Raw genomic sequence first — 27,824 nt, forward strand, 5'->3', positions numbered from 1 at the left:
GCAGGCCTTCATGGCTTGCGCAATGGAGCGGGAAAATGGGCGTGCCATAGGTATGACCCTCAAGGCAAAATTTAACTGGCCCACTGTCTGTTGCAACTGTTGTAGAGTGACTTTCTTTTTCAGCAAACATAGTTCAAGGGTCGCCCTGAATCGCTCAATATTTTCTTTGGGTAACCTAAAACAGCCTTCCATGGAGTCCAATTCAATCCCCAAGAATTCCAGACATGTCAATGGCCCCACTGTTTTTTCCTGCGCGAGCTGGACCCCAAAAGCACGCATGAGCATGCAAAATTCCTGCAATGCCCTCGTGCACTCCTGTGTGCCCGCCAGACCCAGGAAAAGAAAATCATCCAGGTAATGCATGAAATACTGGTGGCCCGTAGCTTGTCTCAGGACCCACTCCAGGAAAGAGCTGAATGTTTCAAAATAAGCACAGGAGATAGAGCAACCCATGGGCATACACCTATCCATGTAGTATTTGCCTTCAAATGAAAAACCTAACAAGTGTTGGTCTGCTGGATGTACTGGAAGTAGTCTAAACGCTGACTCGATATCTGATTTCGCCATCAGTGCCCCAGGGCCCAGAACTCTCAACATTTCAACTGCCTGGTCAAAAGACGCATACTTCACACTACAAATGGACTCATCAATCGCATCATTCAATGATAAGCCCTTAGGTGCTGACAGATTGTGTATAAGCCTATATTCGCCTTTTTCTTTCTTTGGGACCACTCCTAAAGGCGAGCAAACAAAATCCTGTACAGGGATGTGGGGGAAAGGCCCCGCTACTCTACCTAAGTGCAGTTCTTTCTCTATTTTGTTTGCCACCACCCCGGGGTTATTCTTAACTGACAGTTGATTCTTACACTGCGGTGTCCCAGTGTAACCCCCAGCTGGAATCCGGAAACCGTGTGTGAAACCTTCTTGGAGCATCCTTGCGGCAGTATGGTTTGGGTATCTATTAAGCCATGGGATCATAGCATTCACGATAATAGGTGAATGCGCAATAAGGGGTAACCTCCGCTATTATGGTTTTCTCCTCCCTCTGTTACATGACGCACTACTTTTTGACCGGCATGCCATTTCTGGGTGGGAAGGATGGCCGCATATGTAACACGCGTGCCTGAATTTACAAGTGCCCGGTGCCCTGTTGCAGGTTCGCCTATTGAAATTCCAGCAAACTCCTTTCCCACCCGTATTACCTTGGACCTTATTGGCCATTTCCCCGCTTTGCGCTGGCCGAAAGGGCTGTTGAAAGGGCTGGTGAGCTTGGGGGAGTAGCCTTTGTTCCAGTTTGCGCTAGTACCTGCAGAGTGCCCCTTCTCAAACTGAGAATGCCAGGAAATAGAGTCAACTTTGTCCCAAGCTAAAGATATGTTAAACTCCCTCGCTTTCCTGAAAGCTATGTCATATTCTTTCCAGGCGTCACCCCCATGATTCTCATTAAACATTGTAATCCTGCTCTGATAGCAAGCCATCTCAGCTTGCATGCCGGGGTAACGTTCAGCGGTAACTGCACTAAACACTGAAAAAGCCCTGATCCAGTTGATGAGCGTCTCCTCTTCCCTAAATTTGTATAGCTGAGATCGCCATTCACTAGGCAACATCATCTCTTTCTGTGACTTGGCATATTCCTATTCCCTGTTATCAATCAATAATGAAAAAATATTAATATATTTATCTGCCCAAATCAATTCCTTCACACTTGGAGAAACATGTTGGGCCAAACTCTCACCCCTTTGTTTGGGCTGTACTATGGTCCGTTTAGGCCTTGCCGTCAGATGTGCCTGTGCCTCAACCTTCGCATCCAGCTCAGCGACAGTCCTACCCAACTTGTCCACCTTCCCCAATCTCTTGTCCATTGCTGATATTCTGCGCATCATTGTTTTAAACATTAATTCCATACGCGAATTCCCTGCACCCCGTCTGGCAGACATATTGCTCTTACACCTACACTACACAGTGCGTTCTGTTAGCAACCGGCACAATGTGCCCTGTACCTGCCCAAGTCGGAGGCTCACGAGCTGGCCGTAGGCACCACGCAACTGTGACCGCACACACCAGCTAGCCTGAAGTGTTTGGGCGAGCGAACTCTAGCTCTGCGGCCCGCCAGAAGCAGTGAAATGTTGGCCTGCCCGTGTCCTCAGAAACCGCCGTCCACTGTGAGCTCCTCAGCTACCTGGTCCACAGCGGCCCATGTCTTTTGCTCCTAAAGTGAGAAAAATTGTTAAAAACCCGACTTCAGGCTATTCAAAATTGGGGAATTTTTGTCCCAAACTGTGTCAATGCTCTCTAAATGCTTTTGATTGACATTATTTAGTCGCACCGCCTGATTTCAATGACTATTCATGCTCCCCAGTGACCCTTACTCAAACAAGGCTACCACGGGGATGTATCAAACGGTATACTAATGCAAAAGAAGCTGTTGTGCAAACAATACTGTGTAATAAACTTGGCCTGAATCAGAAGATATGCTAATGTAAAACCAAACTGTTGCAGAAAGAAAACACAGTTCACTTTTTCAGGTACAGTGAGATTAAGTGATTTGCCCAAAATCACGCTTTATAAACAATTGGGTACAATGCCTATTGGACTTGCATCAGCATACAGGAATAAAATGATAGAGAACACCTTAAATTATCAGGCACAGTGAGTTTAAGGTATTTGCCCTGAATCACACTTCCCCAACACCTATCCTTGTTTCAAATTCCTTTAACCTAACCTAGCTTCTTGTAGAGAGAGTCTAGATACGTATGCTGCTACCAACTACCTGAGCATGAGAGGGTATAAACATTCTTTTCCTTTGCATCAGTCTATTAAATTAAATTTCGGTACGATTTTATAAAAACCACCCGGGTCTCCCCTCCAGCTGCTGACCCAACCGACCCTGCTTCACACTACTCAGAGTTATTCCGACTTTGTGCAGTGCCTCCCGCATGTTCCGATGAGCCGTTCCTCTCTCCCCCGCTGCCCCAAAGGCCCGCACACTACCTCGCACCGCCTAATTAGGCAATCGGCTCTCCTGACCAGCGCTGGTCCCGTGCGTGTTCCGCTCGATCCTATCGCCGATGCTCAGCGCAGGGTCTGGCTCCCTCCTCGATGCGGTGACGTCTACCAGGCTCCACTGCTCTGCCGACGATCGTCCGAACCGCAGCACCTACAAGATAAAAACAAAGAGAAAATTACAAGCCCCACTGTGGGGCGAGGAGCGAGCCTGGGAAGCGCGGGGCACAAAGAGGACGCTTCCAGCGCTCCCCAGGCTCTTAAACCCCCCCTTGCCATGGGTCCCGCCCCCTTGACCCGGAAGCGTAAGATCGCCTCCGGGTCAACGGCGGGACCAATCAGGACGGATGAAGGGGAGCCGGGCACAGCCATGTGTGCGAGGGGGCAGAGCGGCCCCCCCTTTCCTGAAGGTGTTGTGGGACCTGGGTAAACACACAGAAGCGGAGCCCAATGTAGGACGAGGGCATCTTTCGCAGTTTAGGATAAATGTCTTGTAGGGAAGGAGGACATACCGCAAATCCAGAATCACAGGCTGAGGAATAATGACTCTTCTGCTACCCTTATCTTCGGATGACCATGATGATGGAACTCAGTTATTAGATCATTTGCACTAAGGTGTTAATTGTATAAATATCCCAGCACACATAATATTTGTGCTGGGTGTCAGGTGTGCTCCATAAACCGATCAACTCCTAAATGTTAAAATGAGGCACTATTGTGTGCAAATGTTTGTGCTCCACTTGTGTCTGCGTTACTATTGTCTTTATACTTTATGCAAGGGCTGGAAGTAAGTGCCTGTGCAAAAAGCAAACAGGTCAAGCTTGTGCTCTGATCTCAGCAGAAACAAATGCCATAATAATGCCATAATGGGTACCCCATCTTTGTATTAGTGCTGAATTCTCAATGACCCCATCGCTTGATGCACAGACTTGCCAGAAAGGAGCTAAGGTTTAAATTCATTGCCTTACCCACCCACCCCCTCCCAGTCAGATTTGCTTAATTCAGAAGCTTATTTAAATTGTTAATAGGTGAGCCTGTTAAGACTTGTATGGCAGGATATCGAATTTAGAAATATTATCTGGCACAAAAATTGTGTCCTAAATTACTGTTTCATTGGGTGTAGATTTTTTTCTATTAAATCCAAATGAGCAATACTTTCGTAAACAATATTTAGGACAAAGACTTTGTGTCGAGTGTTAGCCTGATAGCAATGTTTTGTTACTACGCCATGAAACACCCCAATCTAAGATGTGGTGTGCTGGTGCGCGGGTGGCCTTACGCATACTAGCTGGTTGCGGGCGCCGGCGCTGGACACAAGAAAGCACACACGTTAGTTGCCAGCCAGAAGTCCAGCGGGCGCTTCCTTTTATTTACTCCCCGCAGGCCACGCCTGGCTCGCAGATGACGTGTGGCGGTCCTGTTGTCAACAGGACCGCTAACCATTACATCCCTTTCCAACTCAGTCTTTTGAAAACAAACAGTTCAAACAAAATGTGTGGCGGGCACATGAGTTCGGGGGACCTGTGCACCGTGCAGCGGTGTTGGCCTTGTGTCATCAGCAAACAAAGTCTCGCAGGCGCTGGCTAGGACAAGGATTTAGTTGCAGGTTATACCCCTGGGGACAGCTTCACAGGTACGTGCTGTCGGCGTTGAACCCGATTGGAGGCAGGCCGGGGGATGGCGAGATGTAGCCTACTGGGTTCCCCTGCCTCCCTCGCTCCTTGGTCCTTCGCTAGGATCTTCTTGCACTGTGTAGACCAAATCACTTGGTTGACTCTCAAGGGATCCCGTTGGATGCACAGCTGGGATTTCCTTGAACCATGAGATGTTGTGTGACACTTCTTCTTTTCCTCTCTGTGCAGTTACCGTGGAGCCATTTTTCAGTGACTGTTCACGGTCCTGGGTCATAGTTCGTTCTGAATTTTCCTCCTGATCGACGGTCCTTGAGGAGGGCGGTGGTCCCTGTTCGGAAAGTCCCTGGTGTGGCATGGCGGCAGAGGCTCACTCGTTGATTTCAGCGAGTTCTTCAGCCTTGAGTCTCCTCAACCTCGAGAGGCGGATATGCCCATCCTGGACATGTGGGGAGAGAGCCCTCCTCGGGCTGTAGAGCATCAGCGACCAGGGGCTCCTCTGTGTGGTGCAGTGGAGAGTGCTCCGATACTCTCTTAGGAACTTGTGAAGCTTCTTCTCTGGGTCAGCCTGTTTAAACACTGCGATGCGGAACATTTTGTTTAACTTGCGCATAAAACGTTCAACATCACCATTTGGTTTGTGGCCATTGAGGCATAACTCGCCCGTGGTGTATCCCCGGCTGCCCAAGGAATGTGGTAAATTCTGCTCCGTGGAATAGTGGCCCATTGTGGCTGTGGATTTCATGTGGAAACCCAAACATGGCAAATACCTTCTCCAGGACACAGCCAATGTGGTTGAATGCAGTGGACACAACAGGCTCCACTATGGGGGTATTTCGAGAAAGCGTCTATAAGCACTAGGGTGTGTTTTCCTCTAGGGAAGCTGCCGAAGTCTATGCTCATCCTGGACCACGGGGCGTTGCATGCTTCTTCAGTAATCACTGGAATTGGTCTCTCTGGGGCACTCGTCAGTTGGCACGGTGGACAATGCCGGACAAACTTCTCGACCATTTCCTCCAGTTTGGGGAACCAGACTTTTTTTGTCATCCGTGCCTTCATCTTTGTTACTCCCTGATGACCTCCGTGAGCTAACTGGGTTGCGCTGTGTTTTAGTGCTTGCAGAGTCCTGGTATACACTGCTTTGGTGGCGGCAGCTTCGTTAATGATGTCCAGGGTCATGGTTTGGGGGCAAGCAGCCGTCAACACTAGTTGTATATAGTGTTCGGCATCTTCAGTGTCTTCCTGTGTCCCTTGTGGGATGGGGAGCCTTGACAGGAAATCAGCGGGGTTTTTGGCTCCCGGTCAGCGTACCACCTCCATATCGTATAGTTGTAGCTGAACTACCCATCGCTCAATTTGGAGGGGGAGGGTGAGGCGCAGTTCCTTTGAAGCGATGAATGAGCGGTTGGTGATCAGTGACCATGGTAAATGGCTGCCCCGTCAGGTATAGATGGAAATGGCTACAGGCCCATTTTATGGCTAGCGCTTCTCGCTCGATCTGAGCGTATCTTATTTCGGTGGGCGTAAGTGACCTGCTGGCGAACGCCAGGGCTGCCCATTGGCTGGGCTTGTGTTCTTGGGCCAGCACTGCTCCAAGTCCTACTGGGCTTGCGTCAGCGAGCACCTCCGTTCTTTTCGCTGGATCGAAATAGGCCAGCGTGTCTTTCGCCAGGAGTGCATCTTTTAAGCCTTGAAATGCCTCCTCCTCTTTCTGACCCCATTGACACTTGATGTCTGTCCTGGTAAGGGCTCTGAGCGGTTCTGCCCGGGTGGCCAGTCCTGGGATGAATCTGCCGCAATACGTGGCCATTCCCAGAAAGCTCCGCACTTCTGTTGGCGTTGTCGGGGCTGGTGCATTCTTGATGGCGTGTGAATTCCTGGGGTCCACTTGGATGCCTTCCTGATGGAACACATACCCAAAGAACTCAAGGGATGGTTGGAAAAACTGACACTTGTCCCTGTGGAGCGTTGCTCCGTGTTCGCTGAGACGCTTTAAAGTATTGCGGAGATGTTTGTGGTGATCAGCGGCGGTAGCTGAATGGATCAAGATATCGTCGCTAACGTTTAGCACCCCTGGTAGACCTGACAGCATCTCCCGTATCGTGTTTTGGAATACTTCTGCTGCTGAAGATATCCCTAAATTGAGCCTTTTGTACCTTCGTAGCCCTAGGAGGGTGCTGAAAGTGGTGATGTAGCGGCTTTCTTCGAACAACTCAAGTTGGTGGTATCCTGCATTTAAATAGTTCTTTGAAACCACTTGGACCCATTGACGTCCACGATGATGTCGTCCATTGTTGGTGTGATGGGGCGTTCCGTTCGGATAGCTTTGTTCGGTAGCCTCATATCTATGCAGAGACGTATGGTTCCTGGCTTTGGTTTTTCCGCGATGACCATCGGGGACACCCACGGTGTTGGTCCTGACACTTTTTCAATGACGCCTTGCTCTTCCAGGGTTTCCAGCTCCTTCTCCACCAGTGGCCGTAGATGAAATGGCACTCTTCTGTGTCGTAGAGCAACTGGGGCAACCGACTTGTCAATGTGTAGTTTGATGGGGTCACACTTGATGCAACGAGCCCTTGGAATAGCTCTGGGAAGTGGCTGAGTAACTCCTCTACTTGGTGGGTTTGGATCCTCCTGGCAAACAAGACGAGACTCAGGTCTTCTGCCATGTGGCTGCTCAGTAAGGTGTCTGCTTCTTGGACGATTACATGAATCTGTGCCGTGACTTCCAGGTCATCTGCTTTGAAGGGGATTGAAATCTTCCTTTTCAGTGGAAGGGGTGTGTCCACCCCGTACACGTATATCCTGGTCTTGGATGGCATCACTGGTGAACATGGTCGTAGACGTCGGTATTGTTGGAGGCCCATAACATTCACAGTTGCTCCGGTGTTGATGACTGCTTTGATCTCGGTTCTGACGATCATGGATCATGCACGTCGGCTGGGGCCGGCGGCATCGCTTGAGCTCCTGTGCGAATGAAATTAGGTATACCTCTTTATCATCTTCATCCGAAGAGTCTTTGACTGTCTCCTGGTACCTGCTGATTTTCCTTTGGGAGTCTTCGGATGGTGGTGGTTCCGCCACCGACAGTTGTCGTACAGCTCGGGTAGGTGGTGTTTGGGTCCGGTAGTCACGACCCCTGTTTCACCTTTGGCACACAGTGGCAAAATGGTTGGGTATACCGCAATTGGTACAAGTCTTCCCCTGTGCGGGACAGTCTTTTGCTGCTTGTGGCTCATGGCCGCAGTATCCACACCTCGGTTTGGATGTTTCCGGCTTTGGTTTCCTAAAGGAGTCTCCCTTTTGCTTGGCTCTGAGGGCATCTGCCCGTTCTGTTTTGATGGCGTTGGGCCGTCCTTGGGGTTTGATGAGCGCCTGGTCTATTTTGTTTGCCCTAGCTGCCGTCAGGTCGTGTGATCTTGCCAGTATCAACATATCTTCGAGCTCGATCTTTGGTTGGCATGGGATGAGGCCTCTCAACGTCTTGTCTCTGCAGCCTTGGATGAGCTGCACCTTGATCTCCTTTGGCTGGTCGTCTTCTGAGCACGTGCTGGCGAGTTCGCATAACCAAGCATAGAACGTGTCCATGGACTCTCCTTCCCTCTGACAGGCTTGACGCAGCTTGAACCGTTCAAAGTCAGGGTTTAGTTGGGGGTCAAAGTGGGCATCAAGTGCGGTAACCGCAGCATTATAGTCCGTGGCCGCTTCTGTGTTAGGCAGGTGCTTAAATAGCTTAAAGATCTCATCCCCAGCGTAGTGTAGTAGTAATGACCTCTTCACCGCCTATTCAGTTTCACGGGTCGCGACAAAGTAATTGTTTAGGCGCTCAATCCATATTCTTCACCTGGGGGATGCTGTGGTTTCATGCTCAGATTGATTTTTATGTTTGGGTTCCAGTAGGTACTCCCTGTGGCAGTACCAAGCCTGTTTATGGGCTTTTTAAAGGAGACTTCTGGGGTAGACCCTATCACTGAGGCGCTCTAGTAGGCCCGCTGACTCCTCGAAGAAATCCTGTTTGCGACTACAATTCCTCCATACCCTCAGGAACTGTCCGAAAGGTAGGTTGTCCCTGAGGTTATGTGGAAGGAGACTCAAGTAGTGCAGCAGGGTATTCCTTTCACTAGGCTTTCTGTATAGAGTGGTGTGCAGTTTCCCTTCCCTCTCTTTGATCGAGATGTCAACAAAGTTAATCACTTTATTACTAAAGTCAAGGGAAAACCGAATATCCTGTGATTGAGCATTGAGCCATACATGGAAGTCCGTTAGTTGCTGTTCAGTCCCTTCCCATACCATAAGGAGATCATCGATATATCGATGCCATAAAGTGATACACTCTCTGTATGGATTAGTCTCACTGAAGAGATGTGTCTGTTTTTATGCATCCATAAAGATAATGGCTATATCAGGGCCAAAACTTGCCCCCATAGCCACACCTTTAGTTTGTATGTAGAAATCCCCTTCAAAATAAAAGAAATGTTTCATCATGGCGATTTCCAATAGATGGATTATAAAGTCAGTGGGTACTTACCATGGCCTGGGTCATTTATTTAGGGCAATTCTGAAGATGTCAAGTGCTGCTGGCTGGGGCATAACGTCACTGTATACAAACATCTCCCAGCTAGCAGGGAGATTGGACAAATACCTTTATATGCTTTTTAAAATGTCTTCCTTATCATACACATAAGCTCTTATCTTCACTTCTTTTTCCTACCTTGGAAATAATTGCACTAGTATCACGTATTACGTACTATAGTTCATTTATGTTTTTCATTTTTTGATATAAAATTGATGATTACAATTTAATTGACTTCTGGTGACCGTGTATCTCCCTGTTGAATGTGCCTCTACTTTCTATGGATTCATTTCATATCACACTCTTCTACAGTTATTAATTTGAGTGTATTCTGGAGTGTTGGGGACCAACTGTTTTCCTTAGTGACCTTATCAACATGAGCAGTCTTAGTAAGTTGTATTGTTGTGAGAAAGTTGCTGAAAAACTGCCCTTCTTTAATTGCAAGTTTTTTATACACCCTCCTCTGATTACTAATTGATGCCAGATGTGCTGCCTGGGTGAGAGAGACGGCAACGCATCACCAAGGAAACTTGCATTGCAAAGGCATAGCTTACTTGAGTGTAGCTTCAAGCTCCTTCATTGTGTTAGTTTTCCATGAAGCCCCTTGCAGCCACCCCCCACAATGGCCAGAGTCTCACTGGTGCCCTAAATTGGTGCTGCTGTCTCATGGTGCTAGTGTAACCCGGTGGTGTCACTAAGTTGCTATGTGCTGCTTGCAGTGGGGTGGTAGGATGGTGCAATGGTGCTCGTCAGGCTTTGTACAGAGAGATGACCCCATTCCCACATAGTACAAGCCACAGTGTCAATCTACATCCGCGGCCTTCTGATAGGAAGACAAAGGGCAGTAGTCGCGGGGCAGGGAGCCATGCAGTCCACTGCAACAGCAGTATGTCTGAAAGAAAGAGGGGTGTAGCCAAAAGTGTACAAACTGTACCTGGGTGCAGTAGTCCTATAATTCCACATCTGGTGCATAGAGTCCATCCTGTGCAAAGAGAATCATCAGTGTTCGCCATGCAGCTCTGGGCTGTTCACCAGCCCAGGCCAGTGCTGTGAGATTAGCCTAGAGGTGCCGATAAAAATTGTTTAGTGAGAGGGATAGCAATGTTGATAGATAGATATAGGAACTTAGGGTTGGTGTGGGTGTGGATCCGAGTTCTTCCTGATCAGTACTTCAGTTTTGTAGGAGTTGAGTTGGAGGCAGATTTCTCTCATCCATTTGGCTATGTAGATCATGGCGTTGCAGAGTTGGTTTTGGCGTTGGAGGGTTCCTCGGTGAGCGAGAGTATCTGTTGAGTGTTGTCTGCATACTAGATTATATTGAGTCCATGGGATCTGACGAAGTCTGTGAGGAAGGCTATGTAGATGTGAACAGGGTGGGGCTGAGGGATGATCCTTGTGGTACACCGCATATGATATCTTTGGGTGCAGAAGTGAAAGGAAGCAGTTGGATGCTCTGTGTTCATACTATAAGGAAGGAGGCGATCCACTTGAGGGCATCTTGATGTATGCCTATGTTGTAGAGTCTGTTGATGAGGGTGTTGTGGGAGATGGTATTAAATGCCGCAGACAGATCGCAGACGATCAGGGCCACAGTTTCTCCACAGTTGAAGCATGTTCTGATGTTGTATGTGGCAGTAATCAGCGTGGTCTCAGTGCTGTGGTTGACCCAGAATCCTGATTATAAGGCATCCTGTAGGTGGTTTTGTTCCAGGAATTCAGAGAGCTGCTTGTTGATGGCTTTCTCGAGCACTTTGGTCGGGTAGGGGAGCAGGGAGATTGGACAATAATTTTTTTAATCTCTGGGATTACTGGTGGTAGTTCTGCTTCTTGGCGCTATTTTTACTTAAACATTTAAAACTGCATATCTCTGATTGTTTTTGAGCTATTTTGGTCTCATTTTATTTGTTACATTTACTCTATTTTTCTAAATTTGTGTGGGATGTTTTCTTGCATTGTGTTTATTACTGTTTGTGTGCTGCATAAATACTTAACACGGTACCTCTAAGTTAAGCCTGACTGCTTTTATGCCAAACTACAGGAGGTTAAACACAGGTTAATTTAGTGATATTTGTGGTTCACCATGATAAAGATTGTGACTGTTGGTTGAGAATGGTTTTCACCCCTCAATCAAAATCCCAATTTCTTACACTGATCATCTGTCACGTAGTTAATTCATAGCAGGAATACAAAGCATCAACTTAATATCACACTTAGAATATAATATTTACTTATTATAATTTTCTATTGAGAAAAAGATTTAAAAGAGCTCTATTAGACATAGGCAAATTAAGGAAATCAAACTAAAACTCAAGACACAGTAGCTTTATTACCCTGGAATTCAGAAGTAATTCCATCACCTGCACCACCACTTCTGGCCTCTCTATGTCTCTGTGCCCCATCAATTGTACAAGCTTTGTCAAGCAGAGAGACACCCCGTTTCACAGGTTACTGGGTCTTGCTTGTGTATCTAGTTGTGGCATAGAGAACCTTGAAGGCTCATGTGTTTCACTGTTCTTATTTCCTTTTTTGCAAAGGTTGCTTAGGGAAATCCAATTACATTTTGCAGCCAAAATTTTACATATTGTGGGACTCATAAGGAGTCATCCCGTACTCCTAACTGTGGCCGCTCCTCTTGCACTCTGGCATGTCATCATTCTGAAGGTTGCCTCAAGGATATAGAGGCCAGTGACTAACTCTTCACAAACTTTTCCAGTCTGCCTCACGCCTGGCATACATATCACCTGGCCCTTCTTGGGTAACTAGGTGACTAAATTGTTGTCGAGCAGTTTTTGGCCAATGATGTCTAAAGTGCTTGTTTTCTTCTTCTACAATGAATTAAATTAATCTAATTACATTTTGGAGCCAAATACCCATTGAACTAGGAACAATTCAGCCTCTTCATTAAAGTTACCAGGTCTCTCCATGTTAACAGGGACAGCATATTTCAGTCTTGTACTTTTTGTTAACTACCTCGTGTATTCTTGGTGCTGTAATCTTGGTTCATTTCAACTGAACCAATACGTCTACAGAGTTGTGAAGCTTTCCAGCTGCATGCACGAGTAATTCACTCATTCCAGGCCCTTTCCCTTCCACTCTTAGATGTGTAATCCTATTGTTCCCATTATAAAACCGAAACTGCAAGTTCAGAGTGAAAAGAAAATCCTGGCCCGGATCAGTTACACTACACATGCATAGACCTTGAAAACTTGAGATCTCTGGGACTAACACAGTTAAAAATAAAGATTTGTAAAAGGAAAGCCAAGGACTGAAACATAATGTCCCTGGTGACTTGGAATCAAATGGTATCCTCACTCAGAACTCTAGACTTGTTCTCTTCTGTTGGAAGTAGAGAGATTCCTGTGACTTGTTTAACCCATACATGCAAACTGTCTCCTCTGATAACCAAGGCAAACGGTGGAACTCTGAAGCTTCCCTGTTCCATGCATGAGAAGGTCCTGAAGTCCAGGCTTATTCGGTTGGATTCTTGGATTTGAAGTATTTTTGAGCCCATTATGCAATTGAGAATATAAATCTCAGAATGCAAAAAATACACCTGGATTAGCTACTCGAGTGTGGACCTGGGAAACTTTAGCGCTCTCGGTCGCCTTGCCCGTTTAACTAGCTGACTAAATATTACTGCTGCACTGCAGGCCTGTACGTTTTACAGTACTGTTAAATTTCATAAGGGGGTGGTGGAGAGTTTTTTTTGGGGGGGGGGGTGGGGGGGGAATACAACCTTAATCAGGAGAATCGGAATTGGTAGGACGCCTTCTCATCCGCGACTTCTCTCCTGGCGCAGGGAGAAAGTCAGTTATGACCTGCTAACCACGACCTCACGAATTGGTTAAGAAAAGAAATAGAACTACATTTCTAAATGCTGCTTCTACCTGCTACAATTCAGATGGAGTACTCTAGAAGCAATTGGACAAAAGCGTGTATAAATCTAAAATAATTGACGAATAAAAAAATCACATCTGTATGTTATTCTTTTAAAATGTAAGAACTCGCACATTTTCCAGCTACTCTCTTTATAATGCATGGGGAAAAAGTTTCAAAAAAGCGATCTCACATCAGCAGTAAGCTGTCCTATTTTCTGTTGCTTGAAAGGGCAATTGTATATTCATGTGTCTGTTATGTCCTAAATTAACACATAGCAAGCCATTCATCACGAGAATTAATTGCATTTTCTCATTTATATTTAAGCTCACCACCAAATTGAATCTATTAGGCACGGCAATGAAGAAGGCTTGTCAGTAATTAAACAATAAATAATGTCCCATCTTTTTAACATTACCGTCAGGCAGGTACTTTGTCTGTGGATCACTGAGGTGACAGCCAGAAACTTGGCTTAGTGGGCTTCTTCCTACACTGGCTTTGACATTTCTTTTAGTCTTAACATTACCACCTTTGAACCCTCTTTAGCAAACCAAGCCAAACACTATTACTTTGTGTTAGCGGACTTAATGCAATAAAAATCAAATATTGCAATCTAGTGCTGAGTCAAGAGCGTCGAATTGGTAAGAAGGACTGCCTCTTGGGGAGTGGGCAAAAGGGGAGCTGCCATTGTTAAAAGAAAGTGGGTGCCTGCTGGGTTTCCTTCCCCTATCTTCACTCAAAAAGGAACAATTCACATTCTTATAGTGCACAATCAATTGCCTGTTGGTACATCAGTCATTATATGACCCGCGGCAATTGAATGATGCTCATTTTCTTGACTGTAGAAGGATCGAAGATTGAGTTTGTCCTGCTAGTGTTCAAACCTGAGTCTGGAAGGGATCCTGGCTATCTCTCTCCTGAGCTGTTGTCCCGTTTCGCCATTTTCCCTCCCTCCTCTCCCTCCATTCACACAACCCTGCTGTATTCTCCCTCTTTCTGCCTCCTGCTGCTCCCTACCTTTTCCTTTCTACTTCTCTCTTTGATAAATTCTGCCTTTCCTCCTCGTTCCTAACTCCCTAGCCCTCTGTCCCTTTTCTTCTTCTCACCTCTCGCTACATCCTTCTCCTTGACTCTCACTCACAATTGCCCTGTTCTCATTGGTCGTTCTCTTTCCTCCTCCTTCTCCCTAATTTTATATATCCATCTGATTCTCTCTGCCTTGCTGTGAGATGCATATCCACTTTTCTCACCGTCACAGTCTAGTAAGGGAGTAGTTGGGGAGAAGGCAGAAGGCAGTCCGAGGGTGGTCAAGAAAGCTGCCTCGTTGACTCTCTTGCCAGTGATCGCAGCATTGCGCTGACTATTTACGACCTGTGTGTAGCTCAGTGTGGGAGTGAGGACAGAGAAGTCCATTCATTGTGCTTCGTCTTCTATGTGTGTCTTCTGCGACGCAATTAGCACACCTGGACACTACACACTAGCCTGAACAATGATGTAGTCCATTTGTAGGACTTCAGATAAGGGCAATGGGAAATGGTTTTGAGAGGACCAACCCAGTGGAAGAGTCAATCTCCTGTGTACTCTGACATGTCACCTGACCATCACTTCCTTTGGATAGATGGGAGATGTGCCCCAAAGGGCGAATTTGTGTGGAAAGATATCAAGGGAACATAAACTCTGCTGTTTCTGGCCAGACATGTGAGCTTCTATTTTGTAAATCAGCCACCCAGTACCTGCTTTATAAACTTGTTCTTCCACCTTTTATTCCAACTCTTGAGCCACCACATTGTCAGCGGCCTCCCATCACCACGTATCTGCAAGAGCCAAACAATTTACACTAACTCTGTCCCATTACCCCCTTATTTGGGTTTCCATTACCGCTGATCTATTCAACCCGATAGTATTACTTTGGCCCAGCCCTCCCCCTTTTCCCCTTACCTCCCAATCCTTACCTCTCCCTTGTGGCACCTATAAGTCACGTCTCTGATCAGTCACACTCCTCCTCTTCCGCATCCTGTTCTAGACATTCAGCCTCATTTTCCTTTTTTTTGTTCTGTATGGGACTTTGCAAGTGTATGGTTTGCTGTGATGTAGCTCTAGGCTGCAGGAGGAAGCAAGTGAAGGGGAGACTGAAAGCAGGAACCAAGCAAATTGGAACACCCGGTCCAAATGTGGAAAAGGAATAGACAGTCAGTGGTCTGAAGAAAAGAGACTGGTATGGGTAGCTTGGTTTGATGAGCAAAAGATACCAAAAGGTTTGCAATAAAGAAACAGTTGACACAATGGAAAGTGGTTGTTGGATGGAGGAAGGATAATGACAAAAAGGACAATGTAGCTTCTCGTAATCAGGAGTTGCAGACAATTAAGGGATGTTGGATAGGGTTTAATATACAGGGAAGCACGGTAGGAGATGCACGAACCAATAAAGACAATTTGAACATGGAGGTCATTGCAACAGAAGAGATGAAGATCCTGTTTACGTGCCAGGACATGTGTAAAAGCCTGCATCAGGTGGTCGTCACTGTCTCTGTGCACAGTTGGACAGGCACTTGCTTTTACCCAGCATAGGCAACCTTAAGACAAGACAATAAACATCAGGGGTTTTGGAGTACTTCACAAAATCATATGCAATCTCCCTCTGCTGGGTGATGGTCTGACAACATCTGCAATGCTCCTGCGGCAATGAGAGACCTGGTGATAGACCAAAAACTCTGCATTGTGTTTATTTAATCACTGATCAGAGGTTTTTTAACTGCATTTCATAAATTACAACTCAATGAAACAGAACAACCATGTTGGTGGTAACACCGGCTTCTCCGGAGTGTCAGTGACACAAAGTATACAATCATTATTTACAGAGAGTATACCATTGGAAGGGCAAGTAAACATATGACCACAGTGTCACATAAAGGTATTAGACAGGTATTAAGTTGGGAATGCCCCCTGCATGATGAATAGGCATGTACTCCGACCTGGAGTGCACGCCTGCTTGTGAAACTGGTATCCTGATTTTCTTTTTGCCCTGGCATTAGACTATTCTAGTGTGTGCATGAACAAATTAAGGGAAGTGTAGAGGGACTGTAGAGCAAGGGCTAACCCTCCTTGAACACAACTTTACACAAACTATAGAGTCCAACTCAATTAGATCAATCTAATAACCCTCCCGTCGACCTAAGGAGAAGAGAATCCTTTTGCTTTAAAGAACTCTCACCCACCAGGGGTATCCCTTGGTAGCATACTTAATCATAGAGTTCGTCCATTGGCTACCAGGTAGGACTTTTTAAAGAGTAATCCTACCCCCACTCACTACCCTATTACTTTTCCAAAAAAGTGCTCCTGTGCACCTCACAGGTTGTAGCAAGCCCTTTTCTGCAACGGAGAGTTCTTTAAAGCAAAACGTTTCTCTTCTTCTTAGGTCGACGGGAGAGTTCTTGGATTGATAAAATTGAGTTGGGCACTTAGTTTGTGTAATATCCTACTGTGTGCACAAAAGCTGAGGTCTTTCCTTGATAATGCAAGGTTAAGGACGGGTCATGTGTCCTGGAGGGGTACACCAAGTATGTACTCATATTAGGCAGTGGCCTCCTGTCTGTGCCCTGGGTGCATCATGAAATATGATAGTGGCAGTCTATTGTGTTTTGTGAATTTGCAGAGGGACCAGACCTTGTCTCTGGACCAGTGATAGTGCGGTTTTCTGACCCCTTTTATGTAAAAACCTGCTGTTATGTGAAACTCAGAAACTTATGATGACATACCTTGTGCATGTTGAATTTGTTTCTGTATGTACATAGCACATGCATTATGGTAGGTCTCTGTGTAGTGGGGACCAGTAGCATCCACACCCCTGGTTCCACATGGCACAAGCTGGAGGACAAGGAAAGTTTCCTCAGACAATGGAAGTGTATTGCCTGCATTCTAGTGGCTGGAGGATGGAGACCCAGGCACTGAAATGAGAACATGGGGACTTGACTACCTTTAGAAATTCCATTAGGTTCTTGTTTGCAAAGGCTACTGATTAGATATTCCAGAGCACTGCCATTAAGTAGATGGTAAAGGTGAGGGGTGGGACTACAGTTTCTATGTGTAGATACTGCTCTTTTATCTGCATCCGATTCACTGCTTCAGGAAGGCGATGACATCCAGGTACAAAGGACTCATACTTCATCGTTCCCTTATTTTGGAAATTCCTGCTTGGAGCAAGTCCTATTTCTACCACATTTAAGTGTCATCACTTGGAACAAAGACTTTATCTAGAGAGCAACCAGAATATGATATTTGAACCAAAACCAACTCAAACTAATTATGAAAAATTAGACAGCGGGACCACATCCTCGTGTGGAAGATGTGGATTAAGGTGGCTGTAAGCCCCCCACAGTGCACCAATCGCATGTTCTTTCTACTCCGCACTGCTGACTGCTGTATGACCAAGGCGAATGTCTGCATGACAGTCTCCCAGAGGTAAGGCAACATCAGCAGGAGTTTGCTTTTTCTGTTGCAAGAACCTAGGGTTTGCCTGGAGCCTGGAAACCTGTCTGCCTGCTGAGAGAGGGAATGAGTGTGCCTGTCCCTGCTGGAGGAGAGACTGTCCAAGAGGAAAATCCAAGCACAAAAGAGAGATTTGTGGCAATTTGTTTATTTTTGCGTGCTATTGTTCATTACATGAAAGAGAGAATCCCTCTGCATGTTACTTCTCTTTCTGAGCTAGAGCCTTTTTAATCCTGTTTATATCATCCTTTAATCCTGTTATACCATACTGATTCTAATACGTTTCGGAAAGAAGCTATTAACTCTCTTTGGCATGTTTAATTTCACACTAAAGATTATACATGTTTTCTTCATTTTTCAACCATATTATCTCTTTCATATGAATGAAGAAAAAACAAGGATTTAAGCATTTTGAGGGTTGGGTAATGGTTTGACCATGTATTATAAGACAAAATACTTCTGGCAAATGTTAAAAGGATATTGCAAGTCATCTGCGAATCCTATGATCTTATGAAGTAACTTCGCCTTCAACCCTGTTCCTCTAGTTAATGGAATGGTTTGCTGAATTTTAATATCCTAATAATTGATAACAGGTGGAAATTCATTCCATATATCATAATATCTACATAATAATGCTGTCCTAGTGAAAACATAAACAAGCATTGGCATAGCCAATAGGTCTCGCCTTAAATAAATGAAAAAAAAACATGATAATCCACACAGAAGCACCAAACACCTTTTGTGAGACAGTGGCAAAAGGCTAGAGATCTGGCGGTGCACGCGGTTCAGGGGGGTGGGTTGCTGGTGTGCTCGTGGTCACCTAGTGGCAGATGTAGGTTCCCAGCACTGCCTGAGTCAGGAGTAAGCCACATCAAGTCATCAAAGCTCAAAGCATCTGCTCTTCTCCCTTAGCATCTCCCTCTGCGTTTCCATCAACGCCATTCAAATCAAATACTAGTTTACGTACTCAGCGTTCCGTGCTGCACGGTATAGTCACACGCATTACCAAACAAATTCTGCCCTGCGTGTGAGCACTGTACCACTTAGGAAGTAGGTAATGCCAGCTGTATCCATCTAGTAGGGATGAAAGGCTGAGTCGGCTCATCTACGGGTTCATGGATTACGGTCCTGCTGCTGCCTCCTGCCTCCACGCTCCCTCCTAGTGAGTAGCACCTATGGCAGTTATCCTGTTTTGTCTGTTCGCCTCCGCCCCTCCCTTCCTCCCCACACCCTCCAGTCGGCAGGAGCTCCGTCTGTCCCGGTCAATTGCCATCTTGCCACTAATTGGGCCCTGGACCTGCTTGGGACAAAGTTCACTGTCCAGGGGAGGGTGACAAGGATATGTTAAACTAACCTGAGGGTAGAAGGGGCGTGCGTGTGGGTGTTCTGAGTAAGGGGAAGCAAGCACTTAAGAGCATCACACATACAAAGGGAAACTTTAAGCGAGCCCTGACAGTCATTGCCTCTGGAAAACAACCGTCTGGGCAGCCGCCGCTGGTAAACATATTTTCTAGGCCTCCTTGTGAGGAGCAGGCTGTTGAATCGGACGCCTCAAGGAGAAAGCGCCCAGAGGCAATTCTATTAGAATATCTTGTATTGGTCAATGGCTAATGCCAGTTCAGCAGCAGAGAAGGCTGGTGTTCCAAATACAAAACAGAGCTTTATGCAGTTTTAAATTCTGGACGACATCCGGGTTGTTCGCACAGGGGGGAGAAAGTTGCGAAGTATAGTGGGAGCGAAGGAACTTGGAAGGGGGGCTGAGGGAAATTGGGAAGCTAAAAGGCGGAGAATGAACAAATTGATGTAAGGAGACTAGGAATGTATAAGAAGGAAGTGGAGGTGGGGGAAAGAAAGCGAGAGGCAGCAGAGGGATGGCTGTTTGAGGAGGAGAAAGAGGGACAGAAGCGACGATATAATGATACCACGGGAGGAGAACAATGGTAGAGGGTGTGAAGTAAGGAAGTGTCATGTGACACGGATGGCCTGTAAGGCGCTGGGGTTGAGGAAGTGGAGAACAACAGAAGTGTCCTGTGACACGGCATGCAGAGCGAACCTTGTGGGAGGGAGCAGCAGTGCAGGGGCCATCTGTTTGTAATTAACATGCCTGCGCAGCTACTCGCTCCCGCAAGGTGGATGCCGCCACAAGCACGAGTGCGAGTGCTTGAAAAGTCAAGAACGATTCCTAAAGACCCTCTCCTAGAGTACCACATGCGCGCTGCCAAGACGAGACCTAAAAAGGAATGGCTGAGATACTTACAACAACCACCCTTTTCCACCCTGCCTCATTTGTGTCTCATCTTTTATGCTGATATGTTCCTCGCCCACCGTCCACTAGCAGCAGTGGCACAACCCTCAGATAGAATTTATGGCACTAAGGCCCAGATGTAGGTAAATACTATTTACCTATTCTTAAATACCGAATCATCCCAATTCGGTATTTAAGAATAGGTAAATAGTATGTAGGCAATTTTTCAGTAAATTTTATCGAAACCGTAAAATTTGGTATTTACCTAATCGGTATTTACCGATTCGGTAATTGCCATTCATTCATATGGGCCTGGAGGCCCATAGGAATGAATGTCAATTACCGAATCGGTAAATACCGATTCGGTAAAAGGGGGAAAACATTGAAGGGTGGCAGGGTGTCACTTTGACACCCTGTTGCACCCCTCAATTGTGTATGGGTGCACATGTTGCAGACATTCATGCCCTAAGGGCATGTATGTGTGCAACATGGCACTGTTGGAAAAGCATAACAATTGCTTTTTCAAAGGTTTTCATTATTTACCACCAACTTGTAGTTGGTGGTAATTCCTTAACTGAATCCTTAACTGAGGAATGCACTAACTTGAGTGCTCCCTACATCCTGGATTCGGTAATTTACCAAATAGGTATGTTAAGAATTCGGTATTTTACCGAATCCTTAAATTACCGATTCGGTAAAATACTGAATCCTACAAAAATGCTACCTACATCTAAAAAGCCCAATACCTGTCGGTAATGGCCGAAATTCTGTATTTTCGGCCGTTACTGACCGGTATTGGGCGACCTACATCTGGCCCCAAGTCCTGCTGCTCATAGTTTAGTTAACAAAAAATATGGTGAATGCTCTCACTGGTTGTGGTGCTGCCAGTTCACTCTTTAGAAAATAAACTTTTTCAGAGTTGCCACATAATTAATTAAGCCTTACCCCGATTTGCATATCAGCCTTGATGTGCAGAGTTAGTCACTAAAAAAATCTTGTGGTCCTTATATTTTTCTCTTCTGTCTCAATGCATTTTCTTTCATTTGTGACATCTTGTAATTGGCCTGCTGGCTTCTTGCATTCCATCTTTAATTGCACCCAGTGACTGCAATGCATGGACTGCATCAATTCTGAACAACTTCGCAGTACTGGTTATAGTATTGTTTTTCCACTACACGACTTTTGGCATGCAAATTGCAAGCTTTTTACTGGTACGATGGTGAGGAAGGGGCTGCTGTTTTATATACAACCCCTGTACTCTCAGGGGGATATTCTCAAGAACGTGCGATAATCATCGCCCAAATCGGTTAGCGCAATCTTTCATATGCTGTCTATGGCGGAAAAATAACTCTGTGTTAACATCCTTTTCACAACACGGTGGTAACATGCGATAGTATCCCGATAACGCATCAAATGCCCGCGATAAAAGTCCCTGGATGGCGACAAAAATCTAAACCTCAACGTGAAAAAACTTGCAATGGGCACAACTGCGATAAAAAATCCAGCAAGAAGCATCACCAGCCTGCAAATCCCACAAGTCAGGCGGCCAAAATCACTATAAAAGCGGCAACCAAAAACACAAACAAGACCCAAACAACTGCGAAGCACCATGGAGGTAGCCGGAGCAAGTACAGAGGACAACCAGAACACCATAAGCCCCATGGAGGACCATCCTGGGACCATCATTGGGGAGATGGTGGCAGGAGTTGGGGGACCGGACACTGCACAACATGACCTGAGCAACAGGGTGCATAACGACCAGGGACTGGGAGGACGGGAGAGATGGGCACAATGGCACACATGCACAAGTAAATAGAGCACATCTGCGGACAAACCATGCCCAAGAGTCTGAACTTCGACCAAGAGCCCAATTTATGCAAGTCTGCAACATCTCACCACTGTATAAACACAGAGGTGAAAGGCACACCACCTGAAAGCAATAAGGGCCAGCCAAATCAGAGCCGAAGGGGCAACTCACCCACAATGCAGCACACACACATAAGATGCAGAGCACCCAAACATTGACAACAATGTGGTACAAACAGCAACTCTTTCACAACAGAACAGAGGACACAACTGCTGTCTCTTGTGTGTAGAAAATGGCCATTCGCATTTGGCATAGCAGGAAACTGTGAGTTGACAATGTACAAGTACAACCTCACATCCCTGATGGTGTAGAAATGTTGTGTCCCGCTTCAAATAGGCGTCTCCCCATAAACAGTCACAATCTACATTGCCTTGCAATCTGACAGTAAACTTGTACAATGCATGAACATACATGTGAACATAATGTCAATCTGCATTTCCCTTTCACATTGCAGAGGGAGAATCAACACCTCCTGCAGAGGAGACCCAACACAGCACTGAGGATGAAGAGAACCTCCCCAACATCTACACCTATGCACTCCAACAGCTCAGGGACAGCTCCGGCACTCCACATCAAGGAGCAGGGCAGCCCAGCTGAATCCATGAGACCACACCCCCTTCACAGACCACACAGCAGGAAGCACCCACTACCACGGCTGTCTCCCAGGACCCCCATGACCAACACATAGCATTCCAACGCCGTGTGTTAAGGTGCCAGGAGGAGATGTCTGACCAGCTGCGGGTAGGGTTCGACCTCATGGCGGGCCAAACTAGATTCCATGAATAGGTTTCTAAGATCCATCAGGGACTACTCACAGTCCCTAACTGACACCCACTGCCTGATTCTTGCTCTACAACTCGCCATGGCTGACATCGCTGGAGTCATGACTGAGCCAAGAACAACTGTCTAGCAGAGTGGCCCCAGCGATGTCAGCAAGGAGTTGCGTCACATGCGAATGATCATGGAGAACATGGAGCGGATGCAGGCCAAAAGAATGTTTGTCACGGCTGCACACCAGCGAGATGTAGCTGTGATATTTCATGCCCTGTAGATCCTCGTCATGTCATTGCCACCACAATGGCCTGGCGTGGATGGATGGATGCTGGTGCTACTACTACATTCACATCTCCTCCCCCTGAAGTGTCAGTGCCAAACAGTGTGTCAGACATTCCACCTCCGGCACCTGATGTGTCACTGCCACACAGTGATGCAGACAAAACACCACCACCCACATGTGAGGCACCTGACACATCAGAGGACGAAGATGACGATGTATCTGGCTTTGTGGTAAGAATGAAGTGGTAGCATTCATCTCCGCCATATGGCCGGGTTCAGCTTGGTTCTGCCCTCTGTATCATGCCCTGGAATAACACCTCCCACTGTCCCCCTATACACTGAGAGACACTCACCTTGGACCTCGACATGGACTGACATATTTGGTTTGGTTACCAATGACAGAGCACTCACTCTGCGGACTGTAGTCTTCCACTCCCTATGAACTTGTCAATCCCGAAAACCTCTGGCTGACCAACCATTGTCCAACAATGTAAAGTGGGGTTTGTATGGCCCTGTACTGGTCCAGCTTTAACACTCCACTGAATGTGAATAAAAAACATTCCAATTCACACAGATGTGTCATGGCAATGATCAATCAAGAATGAAAGTATGGATGTATGTAGGGACAGTGATTCCACAAAAAGGTACTCCCTGGGAAATGCTATCAATGCGCATGTATGGCCGTGACCCAGATAGGTATTGAGACACACATTGTCATTCAAATCAACTCTCACAGTTGAATACAAGTGAAGGTGCATAGACTTTATTTGCATATGCGTGTCAGTTCCGGCAAGATAAGTGCCACAACCTTTCACAGCTGTGTGTTAAGCCGCGTTGTTGCCCGCTCATGTATTTGGAGTCCAGGCGAATGCAGCCATGTTCACTGTTGTCGTGGGATATGTGACCATATCTCCAAGATGCAACAAGGTGTCGGGACATGTGCAATGTGTTCCAATCTGTTGTGGCTGCAGGTACGTAGTTACTCGTCCATGAAAGCGATTGCAGCTTCGTAATATTTCCAACATGAGGTCGCTGTCGACTTTATCAAACAGGACAGCGTGTCCATCTATTAGCAGGTCCGGACAGATGTGCTACGTCCACCCCCTTTAACCAATTTGCACTACAGCCCAATAGGGGAGCTGTTCAATGTGGTCACTGCACATGAGGATTTGTGCAATCTCCCAGGTCCAGCTGCCAGCATGTATGCCAAGTATCAAGGCATCCCATAAAAGGGTATCACAGTGACACTCCTAGTCGTGGGCCAACAAGGGGCGCACACACATGCCAAAATCCAGTTCAGCTACCATCCTGTTGGATAGGCAGACATCCATTCACCACTCGAATATGCACGATCGACAATGCAACACAGGCTGAACGCAGTTGACGTTGGCAAGGCGGAAGCTTAGCCGGTAACTGATCTTCATCACTGCCAATGGCAGTGCCCCCAGTAAATGCAGCATATCTACACGGTACAGTTCCACGTGACAGGGGTTGTGCATGTGTCCGGGATGTTCTGCCATTGCGTCAGTGGCTTTGGTTGAAGTGACACTGTTCTGACCAGCGCCAGATCTGTGTATGAAATACCACAGCTCGGATCAATAAGTTGTTTTAGTGTGCAACGGTTGAACACCTGGGATGGTGTGGGATTAAGTGTGAAGGCCATTCCATGCAAGATAACTTCAAGCAAGAACTTCTGTCTGTGGAGTGTTAATACGTTGTTCTTTCATTGGGCTGTGCGTAGTGTGAGAGTCGTCATCAGCTGCTATGGTATCTGTCAGGGGTGCCCGGCACATGCAATTCCGAGGTCGGACGTACAGATGTGCTCACGCCTGATAGTTCAAATAAAGGAGCTTTCATCCCTCATGTTAGTTTGTCCTCTGCTTACATTCAGGAAATGTAATGTGGCTTGTTCGGGGGGGTTGGGATGTGTGTGACTTTGGGATTCATGTTTGACGTGTCTTGAAATTGGCATATGAGCGGCATCACTGTGTGTTACGTTGCTTCACAGCTGCTCCTCCCTCCCCTGAACCCATTTCCTTATGTGCGCTGCACAATTGCATCACTTGCACTCCCACGGCACAGTATTGTCATGCCTGTTTGCGCATGTCACAGGCCTGACAACGACGCTGTGATGTTGGCCTGGCTGAACTGGTACTGCTAATGTGGCTAGGCATTTGGTTTATGCTGCGGCAATACAGATACACACTTAGCATGTATGATCCTGGACCCCGAGCGGTCTTGCGCTCCTTGATCACTCTATTCGTGCGAGCCCACCCTCCGGGTGCATACAACATTGCAACATTGTCACTTACAGAGGGGACGACTTAGCTACATGGCCAAGCTCTTACCCACTGCCTGAGGTGACATGGTTGCGTCTGCTGTGCACAGCACAATGCAATGTGGACAGAGGATATGGTCCATAGACTAGACTGCTGACTTTGGTGCTGGAAACCAAGGTGCGAGCCTCTGCGTTGCGTTCACATCCTGTGATTCTGGGCAAATCACTTAATCTCCCTGTGCCTACCCAAAAAAAAAAAATGAATGTGTTCTGGTGTAACGTAACCGGTGCTCATGTAAAGCGCTCCAATACCTTTGGGTCGAGTTTGCGCTATATAAATCTGCAACAAAAAAAAATATGGTAGGTCCTGGGGTCATCATTCACTGGGAGCAATGTCTTTTGCCTGCGTTACCTGCAATCGCGACTCGATCTGAATTGCGAGCCCTGCTGACCGCAGTGTAGGTCGAAGGCAGTAGTCAGCACAGACATAACTCGGCAATGCTGTGCCGCTGGGTCCGCTGGGGGCCTGTGTCAAGGAGGCCGACGGTCATGGCGGCAGCCCCGTGGCAGGGTGAAGGGCGCTGCCCTGGCAAATGCGTTGGCCATCCCGGAAGTGAACCACGCCCAGAGCCCCGGCCTATATATTTACACTCCTACGCTGGACTGGCGTATGCCGAACAAGCCCACTCCGCTTATGCTTACAGGGGGGGATGACACAGCTACATGATCGGGGTCTTCTCCACTGCCTGAGGTAACATGGCTGCGTCCACTGTCCACAACACTACAAACACCGGCAGTATATGTCCACATGGACAGGTCAGTGCTCTGCATACTGAGGTCTGTCCAGCACATCACCGCCACACTTGGCATTGTATGCATTCATATTCATGGGTGACTTGCCTCCTTCACACATACTTGGTTCCCACCTCTCCCCACATTCTGCGATTGTGTGGCTGAGGGGCCATGCCTTTTTTAGGAACGTCCGCTGTCCTGTTCTGCGCTGCCTTGGTGGTAGTCGGGGGGAGGATGGTCCGGGGGGGAGGCATGTGGGTGGTGGGTGTTGTGGCCCTCTTGGGTCTCCGAGCTGCATGATCAGTGTCTCCAAGACGTGCTGGTCTTCAGATGTGGCTCTGGGCTGGGCTCCCTTTCATACTGCAGGTAGTCATCCTGCTTTACACCAGTAAAAGGCAGGTGTTAAATCCCTGCTGCTAACGTGCCTTATCGCCTGTTTTTGGATTGTATCGCAGATCTGGCTGGTTGTTGACAAAATCGCGAAGTGGTGTTTTCGTGTGTTTTTGCACGGGAATGGCTACTCTGCATATCATTAGCATTAGTTGTCGCTCTCATCCGTGGCGATGTTTTTTGCGGAAGCTCTCACTTGAAAACTGCTGATCGTTTGCACCAGCTTGAGAATGGGACGCTAATTCTTTCGCCACTTTTGCTGCGCTAAAGTGTCGAAAACTTGGCGATAAGTCCTTGAGAATATGCCCCTCAGTGCAGTAAGTTTGACTTATTTCCATCTCAATTGCCAAAACGTTCCACTCAAGTAAGCACGTGTTGCTAACAGCTGCGGTCATCTGCCGCCCATAAGCTTGAATCCTGTATGGATAACCCAGTCTCCCTTCCTTCTGGATCAGTAGGTTGGAAACCATTAAACTTTGTAATAACAGCATCTGTTATATTGCAGTGCATTGACGCGGAACAAGGGTAGTAAAGTACTATATTAAAACAGGTTACAGTTATAGTAGTTCGTTTTAAAGCACGTTGTTGGAGATGAATTCCTACTAGTTTATTTTGTACCGATAACCTACAGACACAAAAGTGTCAGGACACAGATCCGTTTAAACAAATCAGAGTGGAAAGCGCCAGCTGGTTTGAGAGGCTGCCGGAGCAGCGCTCTTCAGAAGCTCGGATCAGCTATTTCTGGTGCGCTCGGAAACAAGCCTTCTCCTGTACGTCAACTAGGGAAATACAACCTCCGAGCTACAGGGGCGTGCACTAATGAGGTTAATGAATGGCTGGCCCCACGCGCAACAGATGGTCCTAGCCGAGCACGAATCTGAGAGAGCGCAAACTGACTTAAATGTATGAGTACATCACACTTACCTGTAGTAAGCACAAATCATGAAGAGAAATGCCATGAGTGCTAATAGTATCTGCAATTATATTCTGAATGTATAGCTAATGTAGAGATTTAAGTAGAAGTGGAACTAATACAGAAATGTGTGACATTATATGACTTTATTAGACGTGTTTATTTTTGAATCCATGTCGTGAAGCTGCTAAAACATAAGATGGTATGTGGTTAAAAGCAGAACGTGGTAGGCCTCAGAGCCAGAGCTGGAGGGAAAGGGAAGATGGTTCTTTTCACGACACAGATTATATTAAGGTTTTTGGTCATTGCATTTAATAGACCATGATTTATAGAAATGTTTACTTAATAATAGAATAAGAGTATTAACATGCTTTAATTAAATGAAGAAGTTGAATATTATAATCATAATGAGAAATATTGTAGGCCTGAAATGTTTTAGCATTGATTTACACGTACATGTCTGGGCTGAGAAATGTTGCAAGCCTTTTTCTTTTTAGAAGTATATGAGAGTTGGGTTCTTGGCTACAGATATCTGTCTGCAACAGGAAAGGGGGGATCCAATTATAAATGAATGAATAGAGGTCTGTTCAGTAGACGGCCCAGACATGGAGGAGGGTTTTGGAATGTTTAAGGGGTATCAGCGGGCCGGAGAAGAGCCTGAGAAGCAAGGTCAACTCTAACGCATGAGGCCCAAGACAAAGCATCATGGAAAAAG

This window comes from Lissotriton helveticus, chromosome 1_1, assembly GCF_964261635.1.
Source record: "Lissotriton helveticus chromosome 1_1, aLisHel1.1, whole genome shotgun sequence".
NCBI classification, from domain to species: Eukaryota; Metazoa; Chordata; class Amphibia; order Caudata; family Salamandridae; genus Lissotriton; species Lissotriton helveticus.